At 37.2% G+C, this 27,904-nt stretch overlaps 2 long non-coding RNA genes across 2 annotated transcripts in view; one reads left to right on the top strand and one right to left on the bottom strand.

Moving 5' to 3' along the window:
• Positions 1 to 27,904, bottom strand: part of LOC309653122 — a 151,007-nt gene that overhangs the window by 34,514 nt on the left and 88,589 nt on the right. The gene's annotated exons all lie outside the window — the stretch shown is intronic.
• On the top strand, positions 271 to 25,177 carry LOC309653123. Its single transcript, XR_014258996.1, has 2 exons — positions 271 to 12,309; positions 12,631 to 25,177. It is a non-coding gene; the product is annotated as an uncharacterized lncRNA (long non-coding RNA).

Genomic DNA, 27,904 nt, shown 5'->3' with positions numbered 1-27,904 from the left:
GTGTACAAGGTGGAAACCACTAGCAAAAACAAGATCAGAGTGACAACCAGCCACACCATATTAAACTAAAAAGGCTACACACACACACAACTCAGAAGTTACACTACTTTCTGAAAGTGAAATCTTAAGGAGTGTATTACTGATTTCGTTCTTGTAAAAAATCTGTACAAACTCAGTATGGCTAATATTATGGCATTTGTTAAGCAAACAAATATTTGGAGGCACACCCATATCCTTTGATCCAGAATTCCACTTCTACTAATTTCTCTTGAGGTAATATTAAGGATGTGCACAAAGATTTACATCCCAGAGTGTTTCTCAGGGCTTTTGTTATAATAAAAATTGGAGACTGTTTAAATAGCCAAATATAGAGTATTTTAAAAATTTATGCACATTCACTCAATGGAATACTATGCAGCCAATTCAGAGAATATTGTTGAAGTGTACATATTAGTACAGTAAAACCTGCCTGACATATGAGTAAAAAAAACAAGTTAGAAAACAATATTACATATGACCCCACTTGAAGAGCTGTGGGGTTAATCTATTTTTGATAAGAAAAGTTCTGCAAGTGTATACCACAAAATGGTAACTGGTTTCAATGGTGGGATTATGGACAGTTTCTATGGTTATCTCTATTTTCTAATATTTTCTAATACTACTTTTATAATAAAAACGTTCAAATGCATAGAACAACAAAGATTACAAGAGACTAAAGTATTTCATGCTTTAGAAAGATAAACAAGTCTTGTTTTCCCTAGAGACACACCCTTGTTCATGCATCATAGGATAAACCTTTAACAGCATATTATTACTGGCACTCCCTGGCTACAGTATTTCTGATTGAGATTAGTATGAGTTGCCAAGTTAAGTATTTAAAACACTCACAAAAAGCCCTTCCAATGTGAGAAATGTGGCTAAATACCCGCATGTTCATAAGATGACTTTCAGGGTTTTACCAATTACAGTAATAATTTAAACAAATAACAATTAGTATGCATTCTCGCAGAACCTTGTGTGCTTTTGCATTAGCTATACAAAAAAGGGACTAGGGAGAAAACTCTCAATAGAAATGAGAGAAGAAATAGCCAGTATCTTTAATTTTCTCGTTAAAGATCCACTTTTTTCTCCATCTGGCCAGGCAAATAATGTAGAGATGGCCAACTCTAGATTATGCAGGGTCATGAGGGGCGGAAGCAACGTGGATAATTGAAATCCACTGATAATCTGGAAACCTAATTTTACCTAATATTTGCAACCACCTCCTGGACAGAACCCTCAGTAGAGCTGCTAATGAGAAGCATAAGTGAGTGGTTTGAGTTCATCTGCTTTCAGTTATCCTTTGCAGGTGCTAATGAACAGTGAAGTGGTCAAAAGGCTGTCAGCCAAAGGAAGTGGTAGGAGAAAAAGCAGGACATGGATAACCCCAGAAACTGGATAATCAGCCTCGAAATTGTTGAGTTGACTAGAGTGAGGATCAGCTATTAATTATCTGCTTAACTAAATTCCACGAGGATATATATCATGAAACCAGATCTTCATATTAAGGGTGTTCATGTATACACAGTCTATCTTGGTTAACATGAATTATGGTATAGTCTTAGAAATTCTCTATACTGTGGTGATTTTCCTGGGCAGCAATGATAGGATATTTATTGTCAGAGCACAGCTAATCAACTACAGGCTCCACGTCTAAATATGGCCAACAGGCTGCTTATGAGTCAGGACTCTGGCAGACAGCCCTTCTTTTAGACCAATGGGAATGTGATTGACTCACTTCCATGCCTTTCTGGGAGAGAATATAAGCATTGCTGGTATCCAAATCATTTTTTTTTTTATTATTGCTCCAAATTCATGTTTTAGTAAACAGCTTTTTGAAAGTATTGTTATGGTGAACATTTTGTGGTTTATGTTAAGCATTTGGTTTTCAAGAATTGTTGAAAATAAATGCTTTTAGAGTGCAGTTATTTTCAAGTATTACACAATAAACTCTAACATTTGTAACTAAAACTGTATCTATGTTTGATTAGTAATTAAGCTCTCAAATGGTTATGAAAGTAATTTCCTTTTATAAGGCTGTACTTTAGGACGAATTGCTTGATACATTCACTAATATTCAGAGCTTCAGCTATTTCTACATATGATTATGAATGCAACTCTATAGTGGTAGTAAAACTGTTTTCCATTTATGGCAGTAGTTTAAAACAAAGTACACTGTAAACTATTTGATATTTGTAAATAAAACTGTATCTACACATGAATATTAATTATGTTTTCTACAGCAATTGTGAGAGTAATCTCTATTTATAGCACTCGTTTTGAGTAAATGAGAATTTTAATCATTTTAATATCAACTGTTATTTCTTGATCTTGTCCTATGATAGTGTGTCCCTTTGCCCATATTGTGAGCAAAAGGGCAAACAAACTAGTTTTATAAAAGGGGATTGTTTAAGCCACTTGAATATTCTAGATTACTCCTTAACTTTTGCTTAAAACTAAATAATTTTCATTTCAATTACAGATAACATTTACCAAATTCTACCTAACTGAAAAAACAAGTCCCCAAATTTCCACTTTAGTGAAAATTTGGGTAAACTCTAGCCCAATTTACTTCCATGAAAAACAATGGCATGAGTAGATGAATTGTAAAATTTATTCATGTTGCTTTATATGTATTGACTCATGTAATACTTGGGGGAGATGGTACTATGACATCTCTAATTTATTATAGATGAGAAATTAAGATTAAGTAATTTGTCAAAATTCACCTAGAGCTCCTAAGTGGCAGGGCTCAGATTTAAACCCAAGCAGTTGACCTCTGGAGTCAAGCTTTGTAATTCTCCATGCTGTATAGTTTCATTTAGATTTCTGTTGCCTAACATATGCAGCCTGCGTAAGACTACTTTTAGGTACTCCCGGACCATCTTCTAACTTTTATCTCTGTTCATTTGGCAAGTGTCTACTACGTTCAAATAGGGCCACAGAAATTCTATTTATACATAGATTTTGAATTAATTTTCATGTGTTTGTCAATTTGATTTCTCCCACAGTTAATCAGTTCTGTCTTTTATTTTATTTTTTAAACCTTTGCTATTTGATGCCTTCACTTCCACCATGGACATGGATTTCTATTAAACAAATAAACAGTAAGGAACTAATTATAATACACTGCATTTGCAAAGCACTTTCACAGGCTTGCTCTCATTTGGTTCTCACAAGTTCATTTATTATTTTTTAATTATAAAAACTACTCAAGTGTATCAGGAGTCTTCAAGTGAGAGGCTAGGTTGTAGAAGTACTCACTGTGGATGGAAACATGTCCAGGCATATCTAGATGCCCAGGAGGACAGACCCATCAGGGGTTTACTTAAATGAGGGTTTAAGGGCTCTGATATGAGTTATAATAACTGGGTAAGTTGAAATTAACATCTGCCCCAAACAATAATACCACTCCCTGAGTTTTGGGAGAATAAGAGCCCTCCTTTGAATAAGAATTCAGTTTAATAGATGGGAAAGAACCAACTTTGAGGGAAGTTATTATTGAGGTAAACTTCTTTGATTAGGAAAAAAAATGGTCTGTGTTAGAGAGGAAAGGGTGGTTGAGTAGAACACGCGTGGGGCTGTGCTGTGCTGAAGGCTCAGTGTCGGGGGTGGCGCTGATAGATAACAGTTCAAATAAAAGAGCTCTAGCATTAGAGTCATCCTAAGAACTTGAAAGCACAAGGCAGTGCTATTTGTGGCTTAGTAATACACTGATGTACAAGTAAGGGCAGAAATGACTGTCGGAATGGAATGGAAAAGCAACTAAGGCTACAGCATCGTGGCTGACATCCAGAGGTATGAGAGAAGCAGTAGTTTCTGCTAGGGCACAGGTCTGGAGCAGCAGAGGCAGAGATGACAAATGCCATAAGGAGGAGAAAAACCATCACTAGCCATTCATAAACCATGTGAACCACATTCCTTGATTCTGCTCCACCCCCTTGAACTGGAAGGGAGAATGGATCCCAGAGATGCAACTATTGGAGGGTGAGAGATTGATTGGATTATACTATCATTGGACCCTCCCCTCCCTAGCTTCGTTAGAAGAGTCTAAAGAAACGATTAAGGTCACACACATATTATAGATATTTACAATTATTTTACTATCACTACCAAAACCAACCAATCTAGACAAATCCTCATTCAATTGATCACATCTCAATTTTATGTAAACACAGTTCTTAAAGAGTCATCTTTTCCCCCTTTTTTGATTGTCTTTTTTCTCATAGTTTGTTTTATTATTTCCTTCTTTATTTTACATTATTGAATGCCTGCACATGTAAAGTACTCTACTAGGCCAGGTGGGGATTACAAAAGTGGGTAAGACACAGGTGCTTTCAGCCTAGTGAAGGAGCCAGACATACCCACAAGATATAAAATAGCATCCAAAAGATGGAGAAGTTCAGGAATAGTACTGAGTAATAGCTGAAACTGAAATTTCTCATAGGTCCCAAGTTGGTGGAGGGGCCAGATATTTCATATAGAGAGCCAAGTCAAAGGAGCAGGGAAGAGAGGTAAGGAAGCAGGAGTTAAGCAGTGTGACTGCAATCAGAAGGCTGCCAAGGTAGAGCAAACATGCTGAGAAGCAAGATGAGGAAAAGTGTCTAGGAAATATCACCTCTCTGTGTTAGCATTTAGAGGCAGTAACCTTTGTGGGGCATCTATGACCTTACCTGTGGGTGGGAAAGGAGTTACTAAAGCACCAAGCCTGATCAGATTCAATCTATGTTACTGCTATTTCCTGCAATTTGGCCAACTGACTTTTCAAAACTGTATTTTATTGAAGTATAGTTGATTTACAATGTTGTATTAATTTCTGTTGTACAGCAAAGTGGTTCAGTTATATTCTTTTTCATATTCTTTTCCATTATGATTGTCACAGGATATTGACTGTAGTTCCCTGTGCTATACAGTAGGACCTTGTTGTTTATCCATTCTATATATAATAGTTTGCATTCGCCAATCCCAAACTCCCAATCCATCCCTCCCCACCCCTTGGCAACCGCAAGACTGTTCTCTATGTCTGTGAGTCTGTTTCTGTTTTGTAGATAGGTTCATTTGTGTCATATTTTAGATTCCACATGTAAGTGATATCATATGGTATTTGTCTTCCTCTTTCTGACTTACTTCACTTAGTATGATAATCTCTAGGTTCATCCATGTTGCTGCAAATGACATTATTTCATTCCTTTTGATGGCTCAGTAATATTCCATGGTATATATGTACCACATCTTCTTTATCCATTCATCTGTCGATGGACACTTAGGTTGTTTCCATGTCTTGGCTATTGTGAATAGTGCTGCTATGAACATAGGGGTGCATGTATCTTTTTGAATTATAGTTTTCTCTGGATATAAGCCCAGGAGTGGGATTGCTAGAGCCAACTGATTTTAAAACTTTTATTTTGGCTCATTTAAATAATAAGAGGTGGTATGTCTACTCCTTACAGCCTTCTTTTGAGAATGGGGCTGTTTTACTGATCTAACCCTTCCTTTCAACTTCAGGGAGACAGGTTCATGAAGGATGAGAATTCTGATACTGAATAAAGGGACAGCCCATTCAACCATGTGTTGTTTATGAGAGAGACTCCCAAAACTCAGCCATCTAGAAATGCCAAAAAGAAATGTGTGATTGAATGTATGTATGACAGTCACATCCAAAAAGAAAACTGCTGTCAATATTGGTATTGGATAAAATATAATTTAAGAAAAAGCATTTAGTGGGGCAAAATAAGTTTATATTCATTTAAAAAATCCAAAATGGGGACTTCCCTAGTGGTCCAGGGGCTAAGACTCCACGCTCCCAGTGCAGGGGGCCCGGGCTTGATCCCTGGTCGGGGAACTAGATCCCCCATGCTGCAACTAAGGGTTCATATGCCACAGCTAAAGATCCCGCACACGGCAACGAAGATTCCATGTGCTGCAACAAAGACCCGGCACAGCCAAATAAATAAATATATAAAAATATCCAAAATGAAGGTATTTTAGTCCTGAATTTTGTGCACTAAAAAGTAATATCAAAATTCATTAAGCACTTGATGCTGATGTTAAAAATAAGTGGAGAAATGAACAGAAACAGGATTACAAAAGCTTAACATATCATCATTAGCCTCTAACTATCAAATAGATTAAAAATATGGAAATATGGGGTACAAGAATATTCATTGCATTATAATATGTAATAGCAAGAAATTGGAAACCTAAATATCCATCAAGAGACTACTGGCTAAGTACATTATGCTAATCCATACAATGGACCATCACAAAGCCCTTAAAAAATGTGGTGTCTCTCTATATAATGGTATGGAAATATGACCTGGTTATCGATATTATTAAGTAAAAAGAAATCAAGTAATATGTTTAGGATAACACTTTTTGTAAAGACAAAACTACATGTAATCTATGTATATACACATTCTCTATGTAAATGCATAGAGAAATGGCTGCCAGAAGTTGTTATCTCAGGGAGAAGAAAAGAGAAACTCACTTTTTTACTCTCTGTATTACCTAAATTGTTTGCATTTTACATGCATGTGCTTGTGTTTTAGTTTTGTACATTTAAAAAATAATTTAAAAAAATTATATACAACTTGAGAAGAGCAATAACTGTAGATAAAACTAAAACATAACTGCAGGCATACCTTGTTTTATTGTGCTTTGCTTTATTACTCTTTGCAGATACAGCACTTTTTTTTAAGTTGAAGGTTTGTGGCAAACCCTGCATTGAGCAAGTCTATTGGCACCATTTTTCCAACAAGAGTTGCTCATTTCATGTCTCTGTGTGAGAATTTCGGTAATTCTCACAATATTTCAAACTTTTTTATCATTATTATATTCGTTATGGTGATCTATGATCAGTGATCTTTGATGTTACTATTGTAATTGTTTTGGGGCACCACTAACTGCACCCCTATAAGATGGTGAACTTTAACCAATAAACATTGTGTGTGTTCTGACTGCTGTACCAACTGGCCGTTCCCCTGTCTCTCTCCATCTCCTTGGGTCTCCTATTCCCTAAGACACAACAATGTTGAAATTAGACCAATGAATAATCCTACAATGGCGTCTATAAGTGTCATGTGAAAGTAAGAGTTGAAAATCTCTCACTTTAAATCAAAAGCTAGAAATGAATAAGCTAAGTGAGGAAGGCATGTTGAAAGCCGAGGTAGACCAAAGGCTAGGTCTCTTGCACCCAAAAGTTAGCCAGGTTGTGAATGCAAAGGAAAAGTTCCTGAAGGAGATTAAAGCTATTTGTGCTTATCACATGAATGATAAGAAAGTGAAACAGCCTTATTGCTGAAATGGAGAAAATTTTAATGGTCTATACAGAAGATCAAGCCACAATATTCCCTTAAGGCAAAGCCTAATCCAGAGTAAGGCCTTAACTCCCTTCAATTCTATAAAGGCTGACAGAGGTAAGGAAGTTGCAGAAGAAAAGTTTGAGGCTAGCAGATGTTGGTTCATGAGGTTGAAGGAAAGAAGCTATCTCCCTAACATCAAAGTGCAAGGTGAAGCAGTAAGTGCTGATGTAGAAGCTGCAGCAAGTTATCCAGAAGATATATAAGATAATTCATGAAGGTGGCTACACTAAAAAACAGATTTTCAGTGTAGACAGAACATCCTTATATTGGAAGAAGATGCCATCTAGGACTTTCATAGCTAGAGAGGAGAAGTCAATGTCTGGCCTCAAAGCTTCAAAGGACAGGCTGACTCTCTTGTTAGGGGCTAATGCAGCTGGTGACTTTAGTTGAAGCCAGTGTTCATTTACCACTTTGAAAATCTTAGGGCCCTTGAGAAATGCTAAATCTACTCTGTGTTCTATAAATGGAACAACAAGGTCTGGATGACAGCACATCTGTTTACCACATTGTTTACTGAATATTTTAAGCCCACTGTTGAGACCTACTGCTCAGAAAAAAGATTCCTTTCAAAATATTACTGCTCATTGACAGTGCACCTCATCACCCAAGAGCTCTGGTGAAGATGTACAATGAGATCAATGTTTTTTTCATGCTTCGAACACAACATCCATTCTGCAGCCCATGGATCAAGAAGTAATTTCAACTTTCAAGTCTTATTGTTTACGAAATACATTTCGTGGTACTTCCCTGGTGGCACAGTGGTTAAGAATCTGCCTGCCAATGCAGGGGACACGGGTTCGAGCCCTGGTCCAGGAAGATCCCACATACCGCGGAGCAACTAAGCCTGTGCACCACAACTACTGAGCCTGCGCTCTAGAACACATGAGCCACAACTACTGAAGCCTGCATGCCACAACTCCTGAAGCCCGTGCGCCTAGAGCCCGTGCTCCACAAGAGAAGCCACCACAATGAGAAGCCCACGCACCGCAATGAAGAGTAGCCCCCGCTCGCCGCAACCATAGAAAAGCCCGTGGGCAGCAACGAAGACCTGATGCAGCCAAAAATAAATAAATAGATAGGTAGATAGATATATTACAAAAAAAAAAAAAAGAAATATATTTCATAAGGCTATAGCTGCCATAGATAGTGATTCCTCTGATGGATCTGGGCAAAGTAAATTGAAAACCTTCTGGAAAGGATTTACCATCCTAGATGTCATTAAGAACATTCATGATTCATGGGAAGAGGTCAAAATATCCGTGTTCACAGGAGTTTGGAAGAAGCTGATTCCAACCCTCATGGATGACTTTGAGGGGTTCAAGACTTCAGTGGAGGAAGTAACTGCGGATGTGGAAATAGCAAGAGAACTAGAATAGAAGTGGAGCGTGAAGATGTGACTGAATTGCTGCAATCTCACGATAGAACTAACAGGTTAGGAGTTGCTTCTTACGGATGAGCAAAGAAAGTGGTTTCTTGAGATGGAACCTACTCCTGGTGAGGATGCTGTGAATTTGGTTGAAATGACAACAAAGGATTTAGAATACAACATAAACTTAGTTGATAAAGCAGTAGGAGGGTTTGAGAGGATTGAAAGAAGTTCTACTGTGGGTAAAATGCTATAAAATATCACTGCATGTTACAGAGAATAATTCATGAAAGGAAGAATCAATCCATGTGGCAAACTTCATTGTTGTCTTATTTTAAGAAATGTCCACGGCCACCCCAGCCTTCAGCAACCACCACCCTGATCAGTCAGCAGCCATCAACATCGAAGCAAGACCCTCCACCAGCAAAAAGACTATAGCTCACTGAAGGCTCAGATGATGTTTAGCATTTCTTAGCAATAAAGTATAACATCAACAGATTAAAATAAATTAGTATTTCCATATATGCCTTAGGTAAAATGTAATACCCACTCCATCAATTGAAGTATAATTAATAATGAAGTACCTACTAGGTATCAGATACTGACACAGGTGCTCTGTTATATAGATGAATAAGGCATAATCACCTACCTCATGGAGCCGATGGTCAAATTAAAAGAAAGACGAATGAATATAATTAAGACATAATGTTAAGTGCTTTGGTAGAGGTTTGCACACATTAGTGACTCTTAGCACAGTCAAAGGTTCAACAAAGGCTTCTTTTATTTTTAATTTAATTTAATTTAATTTTCCCTCAGTATATTTTATTTTATTTTATTTTTTTATTGAAGTATAGTTGATTTACAATGTGTTAATTTCTGCTGTACAGCAAAGTGATTCAGTTATACATATATACATTCTTTTTTATATTCTTTTCTGTTATGGTTTATCACAGGTCGTTGATTCTAGTTCCCTGTGCTATACAGTAGGACCTTGTTGTTTATCCAAGAAAGGCTTCTTGAATAAGTATTTTTTGCTGTATCTTGAGAGGTTGGTTTTACAAAAGAGATGAGGTACCTTGTTTCTTGACACTAGAAAGGATGAGTGAAAACTAGATGAAGATGTGTGTGGGGAGAGGGGATAGAAGAGCAAATTGGATTGCCTAAGAATTGCTCTTCTCACTTTATTTCCTCTCCATGGCTAACACTATAGTCTAAGCCACTATCATCTCTGGTCTAGACTTGTGCAATAGTTGCTTAACTATTCTTTCTCTTTGTACTTTTTCTCTTTGCCAGTTTATTCTCTGCATAACTAAAACAAATGAGCTTTAAGAACATAAATCAAATCATGCCGTTCCATACCTAAAACTCTTCGGTGGCTCTCGCTCTTGGAATAAAATAAGATCTTGTCTCATTTGGCCTCTCCCCTCCTCTACAACCTCATTCATAACGTTTTCCCTGTTCCTCACTAGGCTCAGTGATCATGCTTTTCTTTTTGTCCTTGAACACACTACACCCTTTCCTGCCTTTGGTCCTTTGGATTGCTGTCCCCCCCACCCCGACCCCAACTTTTCCCTAACCCCAAAGCTCCTCTCCACTGCCTATATGCTTTACCCATTTGTCTCATTTTCATCTTTCAGGTCTTACCTCAAATGTCATTTCCTTGGAAAGATCTCAGCTGACCATTTTCTCCCATATACTCTTTGTCAACCAGTTTATTTTCACTATCATACAGCTACAGTCTGTACATCTGTTGTTTACTTACTTTCCTGCTTCTTTATTAGAATGTAAGCACCCTGACTGCAAGGACCTTGTCTGTCTTTATCACCACTGTATCCCTATAACTCAGACTAGTGGTTGGCGCATAGTAGGGGTTCAATAAATATTTGTTGAATGGATTAATCCCTGCATAGCAAGAAAACAAAACCCTTTGTAAATAATGCTAAAATACCAATATCAAACTAGAAAAAAATATGTTCAATATATAGGTAATGTATAACATCTCAAGTGTTAATATCTGTACACATATAGAGCTACTACAAATCACTAAGTAAAAGAATACCAAATCAAATATGCACAAAGGATATAAACTGACACTTCATGGAAGAAGTACAAATAACTCCTACACATATGAAAATATCTTCAACATGTTCATCATAAGAATAGAATTTTTAAAAATTAGATTTTTAAATCTAATTTAGACCTATTAGATTGGCAAATATTGATATGATTGTTAATAACTAGTACTGACAATCTCATATACACTTATAAAAGTATAGATTGGTAAATCTTTCTGAAAGGCAATTTGATATTATCTTTTAAATTTAAATAGTACATACCCTTTGATCCAGATTTTCTACTTTCAGGAATTTTCGTACAGAAATAAACAAACAAGTGCTGTTCAAAGCAGTGTTTTTCTTTAATTGTGTGCATCAATAAGAGACTGGTTTTAAAAAATTATATTTATCAAATAAAAATTTTCCTATATAAAAATGAAGAGACTGGTTCACTATATTATGGTAATTTACACAGTATAATAATATGTTAATATTATGAAGCATTTCTATATGTAGTGGCCTGTAAGGATGCAGAATATGACCTTGAACTTCATCCTTGTACTGTTTCTTCCTTTCTTTCACTTCCTGAACTTCCTGGCCCTTTCCCTTGTCATAGTCACTTGTATGGCTTGGAGGTAAATTAGCATAGTTATAGCAAGAATTAAAAGGGAAAAAGTTAATATATACTCTTTGCTGTTTTATCTTATTTTGTTTTTAACTTCTAAACTGTCTGTAGAGAAACAAAAGGAAAGGCCCTCTGGAAAGCAGAACATAGAGTTGGTGACGGTACAAAGCTTACAAAGCAAATAGAAGAAGAAAGGACGCTGTCTACCCACTCCTCCCCAGTCCTGGGAGGAGATTAGATTAGAATAGGAGGGAGTGTGTTTGTGAGGGTAAAGAAAAAGTCCTTGGAAGTGATCATAATCTAGAGACAAAAACTGGGACCTTGGGGGACATGGACGATAGCAGAGACTGAGGGGCACCAAGTATTCTGTTGGTAGTCACTGTCAGGGATCCAAATAAAAGCTGAATCAGTACCAGCAAACATATATCACTAGTCAAGAGAGTATATAACTCTGCCAAGGAATCATGTCACCTCTTAAATGTGAGCTAGAACTTCCCTTTAAGATCTGCCTGTGGTCCTCACTGCTGCTCAGGCAGCAGAAGTAGACCCTGAGCTTTTCTGGGTCCCATCCCAACTGTGTCTTGTGAATGCTTCTTTTTGACAATAGCCCAAGACTCTGGTAAGTCTTCCAAAACAGAGAGGTGATGGTGTTATAGCAGGAAAAGTCCTGTTCCTGGTTCTTCAGTGGGACTGGACAGTGCTAGAGAAATCTACTTTTGTGATATGGAGATATAGATATATACACCAAACTGTTAACAGTGAATGAGGTAGAGTGGAGAGATTTTATTTTTACTCTGTTTTGTATATTTCTGAATTGCTTGGATTTTTAAATAATAAAGCATACATTACTCATATAATAAAAAGGCCAGGGCTTCCCTGGTGGCACAGTGGTTGAGAATCTGCCTGCCAATGCAGGGGACATGGGTTCGAGCCCTGGTCTGGGAAGATCCCACATGCCGCGGAGCAACTGGGCCCGTGAGCCACAGCTACTGAGCCTGCGCATCTGGAGCCTGTGCTCCGCAACAAGAGAGGCCGCGATAGTGAGAGGCCCGCGCACCGCGATGAAGAGTGGCCCCCGCTCGCCGCAACTAGAGAAAGCCCTCGCACAGAAGCGAAGACCCAACACAGCCAAAACTAAATAAATAAATAAATAAAAATAAAATAAAAATAAAATAAAATAAAAAGGCCACTCTTGAAAAGAATGGAGAAATCTACTAGATGATACGAATGCTGCATTTTATCTGACTTGTTGATAAGGAGAATAAATTAGTCATTCCTTCAGAAGCACTTCATATCTACAGCAATTATTTTTTAATGTCAGTGTGTATGGAAAGTCCAATCACTTGGGGTCAGGACACCTTTAAAACCAACCAGGGTTCAGTAGGAAACAGTCTACTCCAAAAGATGTTTACCAAATATATGTCAGCACAACTGTCTCATCTCCCCATCCTTAAGACCCTTTTGTCTGTGGCTATATTTTTCTTACGTTTTTACAGTGGACATTTTGTGAACTTCTGCTTCCACCCATATCTCCTGTGGGACTTGCCTCCCTGCCATAAACAACTAGAAAGATGCACAAAATATGTGAAAGAACTGTTTTCAGACTTTGGACAGTAGGCTGTGCAGTATTTTAGTCCCTGAGAGGAGGGAAATAAATGAGGTGAGCCCTACAACCATCTTGACTTTCTGATGGAGACACTTTCCAGACAGTAGCACAAGGAAACAATTTCACTGAGTGGAGGACATCAGAATTTAGGGAGGCCAATGCAACTAGAATTTATGAGGTTGATTACTGGAGGGGGAGCTACAGAGAGAAATGGCTCCACAAATCTACACAGGAATCTCCTTAAGTCTTTGGCTAAACCGGTCTGTGCATATGTAGGGTGAAACTCCACCAGGTTGGGCAAAGAAAAATTGTTAGGAAAAGAAGAATTACCAGGAAGCTGTAAACCAAACAGTTTCAAGAGTTCACACAGGGCTGGAAATCATTTTGATTCCAACTGGCCAGAAAGGAAGGCATTGCTGAATACTCAGGGCATTTACTAGTGATCTCAGAAGATCATACCTTAGTAGTGGAGCTAAAAGAAGCTTAAAAACAAGCCTCAAAAGCATTAAAATGATCTTCATGTTACGTAACTGTCTGCTAGAATAAAGTTCTACACTCTTTAAAGGACTACTATAAAATCTAGTCCTCAACAACATAAAATTAACAATGCCTGGCATTCAGTAAAATAATTACTAGACATATGAAGAAGCATGAAAATGTGACTGATAAGCAGAAGGAAAACACAGATGCTGAAATGAGAGATGATAGAATTTGCAAACTAGGATATGTAAACATGTTTAATATATAGGTTCCATATATTTAAGGAGGAAAACATAACTATAATGAGAAGAGAAATGGAAGAGGTAAAAAAGACCAAATGGAGCTTCTATGGATGAAAAATACAGTATCTGAAATGAAAATTTCATTGGATGGAATTAACAGCATTAGATATTGCAGAAGAAAAGATCAGTGAACTTGAAAACATAGTAATAGAAACTATGCAAACTGAAGCACAAAGAGAAAGAAAAAGACTAAAAAAAGCCAAAGGGAGCTCAGTGACCATATCAAGCAGTGACAATGCCAAGCAGTCTAGCATACTTGTAATTGGAGTCCAAAGAGGGTGATGGGGGAGAAAAAAATGTTTGAAGAAATAATGGCCAAATGTTTTCCAAAATTGATGAAAACTATAAATTTACACATCCAAGAAGCTTAAAAAACTCAAAGCAGGATAAATAAAGTGGCCATTTGTGTTTACTTGTTTTATGGTTTCCTGAATACTGGTTTATGAACTGGATTGTATTCTGATTTTTAGCTCTATTTTTCCTTATTTCTGGCTTCCTGATATGGTATCTTTCCTGATTTCTCAAAACTGATTGCCATCTGGACCAGGGAAATGATAATGTCCATGTTGACAAAGGGGAGGAGATGTTTATTACTACAATCCCCCTCTGTACATGTTGAAACTCTTCACTCAGGTAGAAGGTCTCTGTAATCTCTACCTGTCACTATGAGTCCCTTGGGCCTTATCAAAGACTTTGTGCTCTTAGGTTTCTTTTATAGTTGCCTAAGATGACAATTCTAATTCTATTGGAATGTTTTAAATAATAAGTACTGTATCTTACAATTACTTCTATTCCTCAAGTGTCTATTTAGCACCTTGTACATAAGCCAATCAATAGATATAGGCTTATTGATTGATTAGTTCAGTGGTCTTCCAACTGTAGCATGCATCAGAATCACATGGAGAGTTGATAAATTACAGATTGCGGGGTCCTATCACTAGAGTTCACAATTCATTACATCTGGGGTGGGGCTTGATAATTTGTATTTCTAATAATTTCTAACAATTTTCTAACTGGATTAGACTATATTTCTGAAATTCAGCTGTTGAGAGATTACATATATTTCAAGTCTCTCTTTAAATCCTACCTCTTCCATTTGGCAAGTCCTTCTCCCTCAGAATAATAGCTCCTCTTTCTAACATGTATTTTATAACCTCTCTACATCTCTTAAAATATTTATCATAGTCTTTCTTCTTTATAAGTTGTTTATATAATGTGTTTATCTTGAATACTAAATTGGCTGCAGAACTAGATCTTCAAAAGCTAGACAGAATAATTAACAAACTGACATTTTTCCAAATATGTATCATGTGTATGTATTTCTATACCCAAAAAAATTATTTAATGATTTCATTAGAAACAACTAGGTGATGAAAATCAAGATAGAACTTAAAAATTTCAGTTCCTGCTTCTTTATATGTACCAGGTCAATGAAGTGTTAGATAGGATTTGTGTCCCTGAATTAAGAAGAGTAACTCCAACAAGAAGTGTCTAATTATTCTTCACTTTTAGTCCTAATTATTTTTAGTAGCACACTCTAACTGTTGGGAAAGATTGAATATTCCCCCCCACAACACCATCTTCTAGAAGGAACAACTCTTCTAACGAGGGTAAAGGACACATAATTTGAGTTTTGGGTGCTGGAAACAATGAAGTAAACCTGTCAGGTGTGCTCACACGTGAAAGGTGTGGTAAGATGAGACACCTCCATGTCGGGAGCCCCCCCCCCCCATTCCTTTTTATGTAAAGCCAAGTGAGCATAGGATTAGTGTCTGGAGCACAGAAGACTGTTTAAGCAAGCTCAACTCTAGGTTTTTGGAGGAAGATTTTCTCTTTATCAGTCTTCTCACTATCAGAGTGTAAGACCTGAGGGTGGAGAAAAGGGAGGGGTCAAGACCAGTTACTCTTCTTTTTTTTTGTTTATTTATTTATTTATGGCTGTGTTGGGTCTTCGTTTCTGTGCGAGGGCTTTCTCTAGTTGCGGCGAGCGGGGGCCACTCTTCATCGCGGTGCGCGGGCCTCTCACTGTCGCGGCCTCTCTTGTTGCGGAGCACAGGCTCCAGACGCGCAGGCTCAGCGATTGTGGCTCGCGGGCCTAGTCGCTCCGCGGCATGTGGGATCTTCCCAGACCAGGGCTCGAACCCGTGTGCCCTGCATTGGCAGGCAGATTCTCAACCACTGCGCCACCAGGGAAACCCCCAATCACTCTTCTTAATTCTAGTCTGGGCCCTAGGCTAGGATGGAGGTCAGGTAGATAAGGAGTCATCTTCATTTACATGTGGTCCAGCCCAGTTTAACCTGAGACCATATAAAGATTTGAGGCCATAGCTCTAGATAGAATGAAGTGTGTGTTTGTCCAGTGTCTCCTATGTGTTTTTATATACTCCTCAGGAAACTCACAGAGGAGCAGGCATCATGATGGAATCTGAAGATTTTTTTAAATTTAATTTTTTAAAATTTATTCAGTTTTTAAAAGTTGCTTTCCATTTACAGTTATCACAAACTATTGGTGATATTCCCCGAGTTGTACAATACATGCTTGAGCCTATCTTACACCCAATAGTTTGTACCTCCCACTTCCCACCCCTATATTGCTCCTCCCCCACTCTCCCCACTGGTAACCACTAGTTTGTTCTCTATATCTGTGTCTGCTTCTCTTTTGTTATATTCACTAGTCTGTTGTATTTTTTAGATTCCACATATGAGTGATATCATACAGTATTTGTCTTTCTCTGTCTGATGTTTCACTTAGCATGATTTGGGACCGCAGCCATCTCTCTTTCCATCAGTGCTTATGACTAACATATGTGATCTATTATGTATCCAGTTATGTAGGGATGAAGCCTGTTTCATTCAAAGTATCTGATTATAACATCTCAGTAGATGAATTCTCTGTGAAAATGAAATAATATTATTTTAATTGAATCGGTAAGTTGTAGGATTCTTTTTATCTTTTAAAAGAAAATTTGACTGCATACTATTTCTGTAAAGCCTGAGTTTTGCAATAGATATAAATATCATCATAAAAAACTGGATTGTTTTCACTAGAATAGGTTCCTCATTATTTTATTCTCCTGGAGGACACAGCTCTTCTTAAAGAGTCTTCTCTTCATTTCTATAAGTTCTCTACTAGTCAACATATTGGTATTATGAAGAGTTAATTTATCATTGGCACCAGCCTATCAATAAAGCCATTTTCATGGCCAAGTCTAAATGATCCTATATTATTCCAAAAGAGCACAGTTGGAATAAATTATAATTACATTTCTTTTATGCTAAAATGAAAGGTCATTTCCTCAGGTCTCTACTCACACTGAACTATTAAGCACATATTCTAATAAGCCACATTCAACTTTTTTATACACCATCTTTATTGGTTTCTTTCTATCCTCCATTTCATTTACTGATCTGCATTTCTGTTTATGCCAGCATCCTCTAATAATGCCATGACTTGCTCAGCAAAATCCTACCACTTCTGGCGACTGACCAAGCTTATACAATGTGCTTTCACATAAAAGCTTCCTCACTGCAGACTGCTATGTGAACTATTTTGGTAGGGATTTTATAATGCTGCTTTGTAATTAAATGAATGAAACTTAAGGATCCAATTTCAAATTAGCTTGTACAAAGTCATTATCTATCATTCTGACCAGAAAAGCAGGAAGCCTATAACATTTGAATAATATGCTAGTGGGAAAGGCATGTCACTTATCCTAAGTTTTAACATCATATTCAAATTTGGACACAGTCTAATTATATTTGATAAAATGTAGGCATATATAAAAAGCACAAATCACTTATCAAGATTTATGTCTTAAAGTATGATAGCATCTAAAAGTTGCCATGTAATTTACTAAGTAAAAATGCTACAGTAATTTAACCTAAAGCATCTGGAATTAGCTCATCATCATGTGTTTTGAGGGAAAAATATTCCTAAAGATTTAAATATATTTAGTGATGAATTTGAAGTTTTTAAGTTGTGAAAATTCAAGTGTACTTATGTTTTATCATTCTTTCCAATAAAAATACTGAAAAGCGATTAATCTCTCATAGGTATAAATATAAAAGTGAATCATTTTCCTAAAATAGACACCCACTGTGAACAGAGATCCATAACACATACTCCCCAATAACTTCCATGAAATAATGTAGTACCTTCTTTTGTATAGTGTTTGCTAAGCATAAATTAAAAGTAGCTGAGTGACAAGCACAGTGTTAGAAAAATTTCCCAAATGTTGATTTTTAAAATCCGTGAAGATATGCAATAAATATTATACAGTATTTATTTTTTCCCTGCCCAAATAAGCAGGACCTGCATTAACATTGGGTCATAAATCCGGAAATGCATCTTTTTGCAATCATTGCATGTGCATGCACACACACATACACAGAGAGAGAGAACTTCTTGACAACTGAAAGGAATTCACCAGTGATCAGTCTCTGGTGTCAGCGTAAGAAGTAGTTAAGGGAGTGCTGGTAAATCCCACCTCCTACGCACACTCTTCTGACAAGTGGAATGTGATCCCAGTAGAATGAAAAAGAAGCAAATGTGTCAACTGTAATGATAGTAAAATTCATGCTTAAGGAGTAGTTCAGCCTTTCTGTCACCTGGCTCTGCCGATCATGTCGTCGCTCCATTTCTATTGACAATTAGTATCTCTATCCACATTTCATATCTCAGAAGTTGAGTAAGAGTTCAAAAGTGGAGCAATTCCGGATGATGATCGGCTCCAAGATGTAGCCATGGGAGTGAGTGGTTAAAGGCAAACATTCAAGTCTCCTTAATTTCCTGTGTACTTTTGTAATAAATATTATTGGGGTATGTGGTAGGCAGAATTCCAAGATGATCCCAACGACTCTTTTACAATCTCCTCCCCTTAAGTCTGTGTGGAACCTGTGAATGTGTGAGACATCACTCCTGTGATTATGTCATATTTTATAGCAAAAGCGATTTTGCAGATGTAATTGAATACTCACAGGAACCCTTAAAAGGAACTGGACTCTTCCTAGAAAAAGCGATTTGAAGCATGACAGGGATTTGATGCAAAAGACATTCATTCATCACTGGATTTAAAGATGGAGGGTTCCATGCAGCAAATGACATGAGCTCTAAATTAGAGCATCCCCGGATTTACAGCAGGCAAGGAAACTGGGACTTGGGCCATACAGTCACAGGGAACCAAATGATGCCACAACCCTGTGAACTTAGAAGAGGATCCTGAGACCCACATGAGAACACAGCCCAGCTGACACCTTGATTTTAGCCTGAGGAGAATCTGTGCAGAGAACTCACTCAGTATGGTACCCAGATTTATGATCTACAGAATTGTGAGCTAATAAATGAGTGTTGTTTTAAGCCACTAGATTTGGGATAATGTTATGCAGTATTCGAGGACTAATACAAGATATACTTTACATACAATAAAATACATCCATTTTAAGTTTATAGTTTGATGAGTGTGAAAAATGAACACACCACCACAATTAAGATATAGGACATTAATGCCCCAAATTCGCTATGCTCCTTTGTCATCAATTCATCCCCTAGCAGCAGGCACCCACTTCTCTGATTTCTGTCACTTTGTCTGATTTCTGTGGCTCTATGTGTTGAATTGTGACTTGCTCCTTCTCTTTCTCTCTCTCTCTCATCATATGAGGGCAATTATCATTTTTATACTCTTCTATACAAACCAAAAAATTTTTAAATCACCATTCTGAGTACATAGAATAGCCTCTCTAAATACTTTTTAGTTTATTAATTCAAAAAATATTTGCTGCATACCGGCTCTGTGCCAGGCTCTGTTCCAGGCACTGAGATATACTAATAAGCGAAGTTAAGTCTATCCCTTATGTAGCATATACTCCAAAGATTCTGGGAGGTTGGTTTTTTTTTATGATGTGATTGGCTCCCTGGCTGCAAGTCCTCTAAACTTCACTGCTGGGACCATATAACTCCTATTTACATTAGCCTCATCTCAGACATTAGGATAAAGCTAAGTAGACCAAGCCTCAAGGTCTCAGAATTAAGAATCAAGTTTGTCTTGCTGTATAGTTCCATGAATTTGTGTATGAGGTGAATTAACTCTGTACCTTCCATCTTTGTCTAGCATTCAGTTCTCCTGGGTCTGAGGTCCAGCTGTATCCTTCTAAGAACATGGTTCTCAAATCTGGCCAAACCCTAGAATCACTGGGGAAGATATGAAAAAGTACTGATGCCCATTCCTACTCCACTTGGCTTAGGCCTAGACGATAATATTTATTAAAAGCTCCAATGTGTCTAATAATTCTAATTTGCAGCCAAGGTATGAAAACACTCCTCTAGTTTTTTCATGGAGTAGTGTCCTGCTCTTTGAACCTGTATCTATGGTGGGGTTCCTACTTTCTGTTGCCCAGCAGTGGTGCCATCTCTACCCTATCATTTCCCCTCTGTGGTAACCACTGAAGCCATGCACTGAAAATAACTTGCAAGATGGAAGGAGCCTAGGTCCTTGAGTCACTGAAGGCAAGGTCACCCACTGAATATTGCATTAGACTGTTGTAGAGACTGCTGGTTGCTGCCAAGGATGTCAATGTGTCAAGATAAAAAAGTATATCCTGTTCTTCTTTAAAGATGGGATTGCTCTAAGCAGATATATAAACAGAAGTAGTCAGGACTTCTTGAAAGTCTCCTTTAAAGAGTTTGCTGTGTCCTTCCCGACTTTGTCTTGTCTTCCTATATGAAGGCAGATGTAATGGCTGGAGTTTCAGCAGCCATTATGTAACCATGAGGATAAGGGTCACACATCCTAGGGATGACAAATGAAGACAGTAATGGAAACTGGTTCTCTGATGACATTGGAAGCTGCCATACAAGTCCTGGTATAAAAATCTCCAGATTTTTAATTACATGAAAGGAAAAAAACTCATGTAAACCAGTATTTTTTAGGTGTCTAGTACTAATAGCAGAATATAATTCCTAATTCGTACATTGCTAATGTCATACTTCCTGTGCTTTTAAGGATCTTATCTATTATCACCCACTGGCTCTTCCTGACACCACCTGTCCATCTCTCTGCACTACCTTCTGTGGCTTGCTGTTTGGATCTCTGTTATTTCCTTATGAATCAGTCTCGTTTCTTGATCTTTGGTCATCCCCAGTTTGGTCTGTCTTTCCTTCAGTGGAAACCTGTCACATTCGATCAAGAATGAATATATAACAATCACTTAAGGAAATTCTAAAATGCTTCTCAGCTAATGTGAATGCAACAACTTGATTCTCTCAGTGTGTTTTCTGTGTCCACTTTTCTCAATACCGAATTCAGATGGTCTTGCCAGCTCCATTTTCAGGTGAAAGTGAAAGAAATAGTAGTATATAGATTATATGATGGACAACACCCTGTGAAATCCATCATTCAAGGAACAGAGGAGATTGGATTGTGTGACCTATGATTTATAGGTGGGAAGACACCACTTATCATCTCTAGGAAGATCTGTTATTCCTACTGACTTTGTTCATGCTGTGTAGTATGTTGTTTTCCAGGTCAGCTAAATCTCACATCCTTATTAAAGTTGTTTATTTCCTTTGTTGATCCGTGAAAGTAGGAAAATAATAAAAGATGCACACAAGGTAACTCATGAACCAGTAACTTTTGTTCTCAATCTGGGAGACTGAAAGTGAAAATGTGAACTTGTGGTGCACAGCGTGGTCTGGTTGTTTGAAGAACATCACGTGATGAAAGCAGTGATGATGGGAGAAGATACACAGATGGTAGGAAAGCCACATCCTTGGGTGGCTTTGTGGCTTCCAATTTGCCCATTAGCACCTTGAGAAAACCAGTTGAAATGGGTAGCTTTGTGTATTTAATTCAAACCAGAAAAAGAAAATGGTAGCATCAGCTACTGAAATTCACATCAAGAAAAATGACTATGTGTTTTCTAAGGTAGACATATTTCCTCCAGAGTTCTGAAGTTCCTGTGCCTGGAAGATCTTGCATTTTTGGTGTGACTTCATAAAATCTAGTTCTTAAGGTTGAGTTGGTAAAAATGAACTAGTCTGTGCAATGAGGTCCATTTTTTTTTTTTTTTGGCCACATCACACACGTGGGATTGTAGTTCCCTGACCAGGGATCGAACCTAGGCCCTCGGCAGTGAAAGTGTGGAGTCCTAACCACCAGGACCGCCAGGGAATTCCTGAGGTCCGTGTGTTTAAAATCCAATTGATAATTAAATATTTTCACTTGACTCTTCTTTTTATTTCCTGTCAGTAGTCTTTTATGCTAACGTGACTGCTAGTTCCCCAAAAGTCTTAAGTTAGAGTTACTCAAACTGTCTTAGAAAAATAGAATAGTTTATTTAGAGATAATTTGTAATCATTTGTGTTTACAAAAGAAAATAGTCATGGACAAATGAAAAACACAAACTTTGCCCTCAAACCATTTTAATCATTAGCTTGACCTCCTTAATCATCAAGTTGTTTGTTCTTTAAAAAACTGCCAATAAATAGCTAAACTGACTATTATTATATTCTTTAATCTGCACATCATTTCCCAACCATTTCTTGGAGCTTTGGGGGCAAACACACACTTAGTGTGTTGAGATGTTCTGAATCCCCTACAGCAATTCTGCACAATTTTGATCAGTAAGGAGGAGGTGGTAGTGAATAAAGAGAAAAAGAGAAATGCTGTGTTATCCGATTCTGGGTTCCAGCACCAAGGCCAGGCTCATATTCATCAATACTTGGAAAGTACCTAGGTTAATCACTCGTTAATGGTAGATAAAAAAGAAATCATAGTCAAGGTATCGCTTATGGACCAGAGGTAGGAATTCAGCCAGGAGACTAGAGTTGAGGAAGGTTGAGGTCTGGTAGAAATGAGGTACAAGGGAAGTCACACATTCTGGGAGGTGAAGGTCAAGGAGGAGGTTCAAAACCTCAGTTTGTTCTGCACTAGGCTAAAGGGAGCTGAAGTAAAGCTGGAGACTTTTACAGTCAGCTTTAAGGTTGACACATCCATACCTGCAGTGGAAATTTTAGGATTTAAAGCAAAATTACCTTTAGAGTTAGACAAAGCGTCCTTAAGTTTTAGGGAATTTCATCTGATAGTATCATAACCTTCGTGGCTTCCACCATTAAGTTTGTTGATCCCTTTTCTTGTGGGTCAGTGGAAAAAAAAGAGAAACGGGAATGGATGGGTCCAGGATCGGGGGAGTAGCCAAGCTCCAGTACAGAAAATGGCTATCAACGCCAATGCCAATGTCAGTGTCCAGAGGATTGGAGATGACTCAGACTTACTTGGTGTGGCAACAGCTGAGTAATAACCCTTCCACTTCCAGGAACTTATCCTATGGAAATCATCAAGAGTGTGCTCCAAAGTATAACTTTTATGTTCTTCTCAATATTGTTTACAATAGAGAAAAGCTAAATGACCAACAACAATGAGGGAATAGTTATATAGGTATGCTACATACACTCATATGAGGGAATGTATATGCAAACATAAAATTAATGTTTTAGAAGAATATTTATTAACAAAGATAAAGTTAACTTTAAAAAGATTACATAAAAGTACAAAGCGTAAAAGTAGCATGTTCTACTGTAACTGAACTTATTTACAAAACAGAAACAGACTCACAGACATAGAAAACAAACTTATGGTTACCAAAGGCTGATACCAGGAAGGTGGGGGTGGGGGGGGGAGGGAGATAAATTAGGAGTTTGGGATTAACATTTACACACTACTATATATAAAATAAACAACAAGGACCTACTGTATAGCACAGGGAACTATACTCAATATCTTGTAATAACCTATAATTGAAAACAATCTGAAAAAGAATATATACATATGTGTAACTGAATCACTTTGCTGTACACTTGAAACTAACATAACATTGTAAGTTAACTATACTTCAATTTAAAAAAAGGAAAAAAAAGAACAAATAAAGTTACTCCTTTGTCTCTTCAAAAAAATTAGCATTTTCCCCACACTCTATCCCCAATATCCTGCATTATTCTCGCTAATAGTACTTATCACCATGACATACTTTGTATTTACTTGTTTATTTTTATTATCCGTATCCTTTCCCCTCATTAGAATGTAAGCACTATGAGGGCCGGGACCTTGTTTTGTTCACTATTGAATCCCCCATTCCTAATACAAGGCCTGGTATACAATGGGTGCTTAATAAATACTTGTTGAATGAATGGCTGAATAATTCTAGTGTGTGTTATAGGTCAGCACAAAGTATAGAAGCATAGAAGAATGGCTCAAACACAGTATGGATGATGATCAGGGAAGACTTCTTGGAGGAGGCAATCCCTGAATCTATATTAAAGCATGGTAAAGAGAAAGATTTCTGGAGGTGTCCTGTTATCTATAGACTGTCCAGAGCCATAATAGGACCACATTCTCAACTTGAAATACAACTTGTCACCTAGATTCTTATTGCTGTGACCCCTTCCTTAGTTGGACTTCCTCAGAGTTGTCTGCATGTGGATACTGCAGTGAATTGCTTGGCTCTCCTGAGAGGACCAGTCTCATAATTGAGTTCTTTTCCCATTTTGTCCTTAATTAGTTTCCTCTCTTCCGCCACCGAAGGCTTGGCTTGGTTCTCCTCTAAGCCTATCCATATTATGATTTACCCTCTTTTAGTTTACTTCATGCTCCAAAAATCTTGTAACTAATATATAGGAAGCTCAGAATCCTTAGATATTATTATATGTTGAAATATTTCACTGTGACACAGGAGTAAAATTAGACAGAATTATTTTCTAGTAAAGTTACTCTCCTTTCCCAGGCGTCTTAAACTGAATAATAATATCAATGACAGTAATGAGAACAACAATATCACCCCATATATTTGCACAGCATTCTAACTATATATGTTCAAAGCCCTTGTGTATATCATTAGAACCTCACAAAAACTCTATGAGGTACGTGAGGAAACGATAATTATCACCATTTTACTGATGAGAAAAGCAGGTAAAATATGGATTGTGACTTCTGCAGTTTCACAAAACATCTTAAACCTTGGTCTTATGACTTAAAGGCCTGAGACATACTAGAAATGAGGTAAAAAAAAAAATTCTGAAGTGGTAACTTGCTTCTAAAAGGCAAAAAACTACACACATTATAATAATGTTCTATAAAGGGGAAGGGAGGGAGGACACAAAGAATTTGTGCCAAAATGTAGGAAATGATTTTTTTGGTCATTATTTTCTGCTCTGATGGAGAAAGTTGTATAGATTTTGTTTAGTTTACAGATTACATAAACAGAAATAGATTGAGTTCATGTAGTTTCAAGTAATTTGAATTGCAGAAAATGTTGTAATAAACTAAACCTGTCCAATTAAAGGATTATTTTTAAATATGACAAAATATTTGAGTGCCGCTAAAACAAACGGAATATAAAGTAAACACATTAAGAAATGAAAACAAAACTCCATTTCAAAGAGGTCATCGCTTATCATATTAGACAACAAAGAAAACAAAATGAAAATGTTTTATTTTGGATATCAGATTAAGATAAAATAAGATCTATAGTAATAGAATGGATTTCTCCATGAATTAAAATATAAAAATTTAATCTTCAGTTTCAAATATTGTATCTCAAAAATTAAACCCTGCTCATAAACTAATCAATGTATGGCCCCATCTTCATTAAGGAGCTAGATTTACAAATGTTGTATTATATTGAACACCTTATTATTCAATATAAGTGTCACAAAATGAAACACTTAGAATGTGGGCTAAATGCATTTACATTCCAAGTATCGCATTGCCAATATTAAACTTTCAGGATCAAGTTAAAATTTTGTTATCAGTATGAAAATTAGTCATAGCCCATTTAATTATTTAAAAGAATTATAATATCATCAAGGGTAATTAGATAGGTGGGAAAATCAATTATATAGGACCCCTGTAAAGTTTTAAAACAAAAAGAGCAGTTGGTATAGATCCAGTATGAATGTACCTGGTTCTTAGCCAAGACAAAAGCACCAAGGTAATTCCTGCCAAGATTTATGTAAAATAAAATTACATGGCATCTAGCTGTATTGTAGTAATGTTGACATAACAAAGAAAGTTTAATCTTTTGGAATAAACAACATATTTAAAAGCTTGTAGCATCTTATGTGAGGGCATCTTACGAAGTACAATATGAAAATAATCAGACTGAAAAGCTGATGGAAGAGATTCTCCAAGTGGATAGTCTCTATTCCCACATTCTACATCCAGCAAAGCAAAAAGTTCTGCTTTTGTTGATATACTTTGCATTTGAGTGAAAATATTGTACTAGAGTGATAATAATTATATATGACAAAATTATACACCCTCTGAGTTGAAGGAGACCTCAGCTAGCATCTGATTGAACCCTTTAGTTTGCTGAGGCAGAGCAAGAGCTCCGTGTGACTTTCCCAAAGCCACAAGGCAGAGCTGGAACTAGAATCTAGAGTTTTCTTCTCCTTGTCCAAAACTCATTCCTCTGTAACATACTGCTTTACATTTGAGACAAAAGTGCAATTTTACAAAGCACTCCAGATTCTTAGAAGTCAAGTTCAACATAAGGATGACAATTTCTAGAATACCAAACACATAAATGCTCCCCGTACACTGATGGGAAAGGAGGCATGGTTATAAAAAATCTATACTTCAGAAGACCATTGCACCAGTTCACCTTTATTCCCCCAAATCAAGCAAAGAAAACCCTTTCCTTATTTTGATCTGGATGATCTGATGGGAAACAGAACAGATGTTCAAAAAAACCCTTTCTATTTCAGTCAACGGAATTCTTTGCCAGCTTTAAAAAAGCAATTACTTTAACCCTTTTAAAGAACAATATTTGGATCAATTCACCTGCATCCAAATCCATTGTGAAGATGACTGAAATGATTGGAACCACTGCACTTTGATTTTTTTAGTGGAAATACATAATCATGACTGAGGCTTAATCTTGTCCTATGTGCATAAATTCCTTGATATTCCTCTGAAGTCCACCTATTCCCAAATTCATGAACATATTTTCATGTTTTTACAGTCCCCTGCATTTCTCTTGAAATATATTTTCATTTCTTTGACATATCCTCACATACAAGCTTTTCAAAATTCACTAAAATCTTATCCTAGTTGGTAGCCATCCCTCCTTGTCCTCCTTCTCCAACACACAAAACACTCTTAAGAGTAGAAAACAACAAAGCCTATTAAGATACACATGTGTGTAGATAGCTAGATACCGTCCAAGTGAAGTAACTCACTCTACTATTTGCATTTTAAGATTATTTGAGAATAGTCAGAACATCCTAACGTGTTAATTCAGTAAATGTCAAGTATTTTCCTCTATATGCAGTAATAAGAAAGCAGTCCAGGGAGAGGCTATGCCCAGAAGCCTTAAAGAAAAATCACTCAGGAGACTTCCCTGGTGGCACAGTGGTTAAGAATTTGCCTGCCAATGCAGGGGACATGGGTTCGATCCCTGGTCTGGGAAGGTCCCACATGCCATGGAGCAACAAAGCCCGTGCACCACAACTACTGAGCCTGCGCTCTGGAGCCCACAAGCCACAACTACTGAGCCCGCATGCCGAGAGCCTGTGCTCCACAACAAAGAGAAGCCACCGCAATAAGAAGCCCATGCACCGCAATGAAGAGTAGCCCCCGCTCGCTGCAACTAGAGAAGGCCCCCACACAGAAACGAAGATCCAACGCAGCCAAAAATAAATAAATAAATAAATAAATAAATAAATAAATAAATAAATTTTTTTAAAAAAGAAAAGAAAAATCACTCAGAAGTTGCTGTTATGGGTTGAATTATGTCCCCCCCAATAATTCACATGTTAAAGTCTTCACCCCCAGGACCTCAGAATATGACCTTATTTGGACACAGGGTTATTACAATTGGAATTAGTTAAGATGAGGTCATTAGGGTGGGCCCTAACCCAATATGACTGGTGTTTTTATAAAAAGGGGAAAGTTGGACACAGAGGCAGACACACACAGAGGGAAGATGATGTGAAGAGACACAGGTGAAGATGATCATCTAAGAGCCAAGAAGAGAGGCCTGAAAAAAATCCTTACTCATAGCTCTCAGAAGAAAGCAACCG

Source organism: Balaenoptera physalus (assembly GCF_965194825.1).
Source record: "Balaenoptera physalus genome assembly, chromosome: X".
NCBI lineage: Eukaryota > Metazoa > Chordata > Mammalia > Artiodactyla > Balaenopteridae > Balaenoptera > Balaenoptera physalus.
The sequence above is the reverse complement of the archived record's forward strand: the minus strand, read 5'-3'. Positions and strand labels throughout refer to the sequence as shown.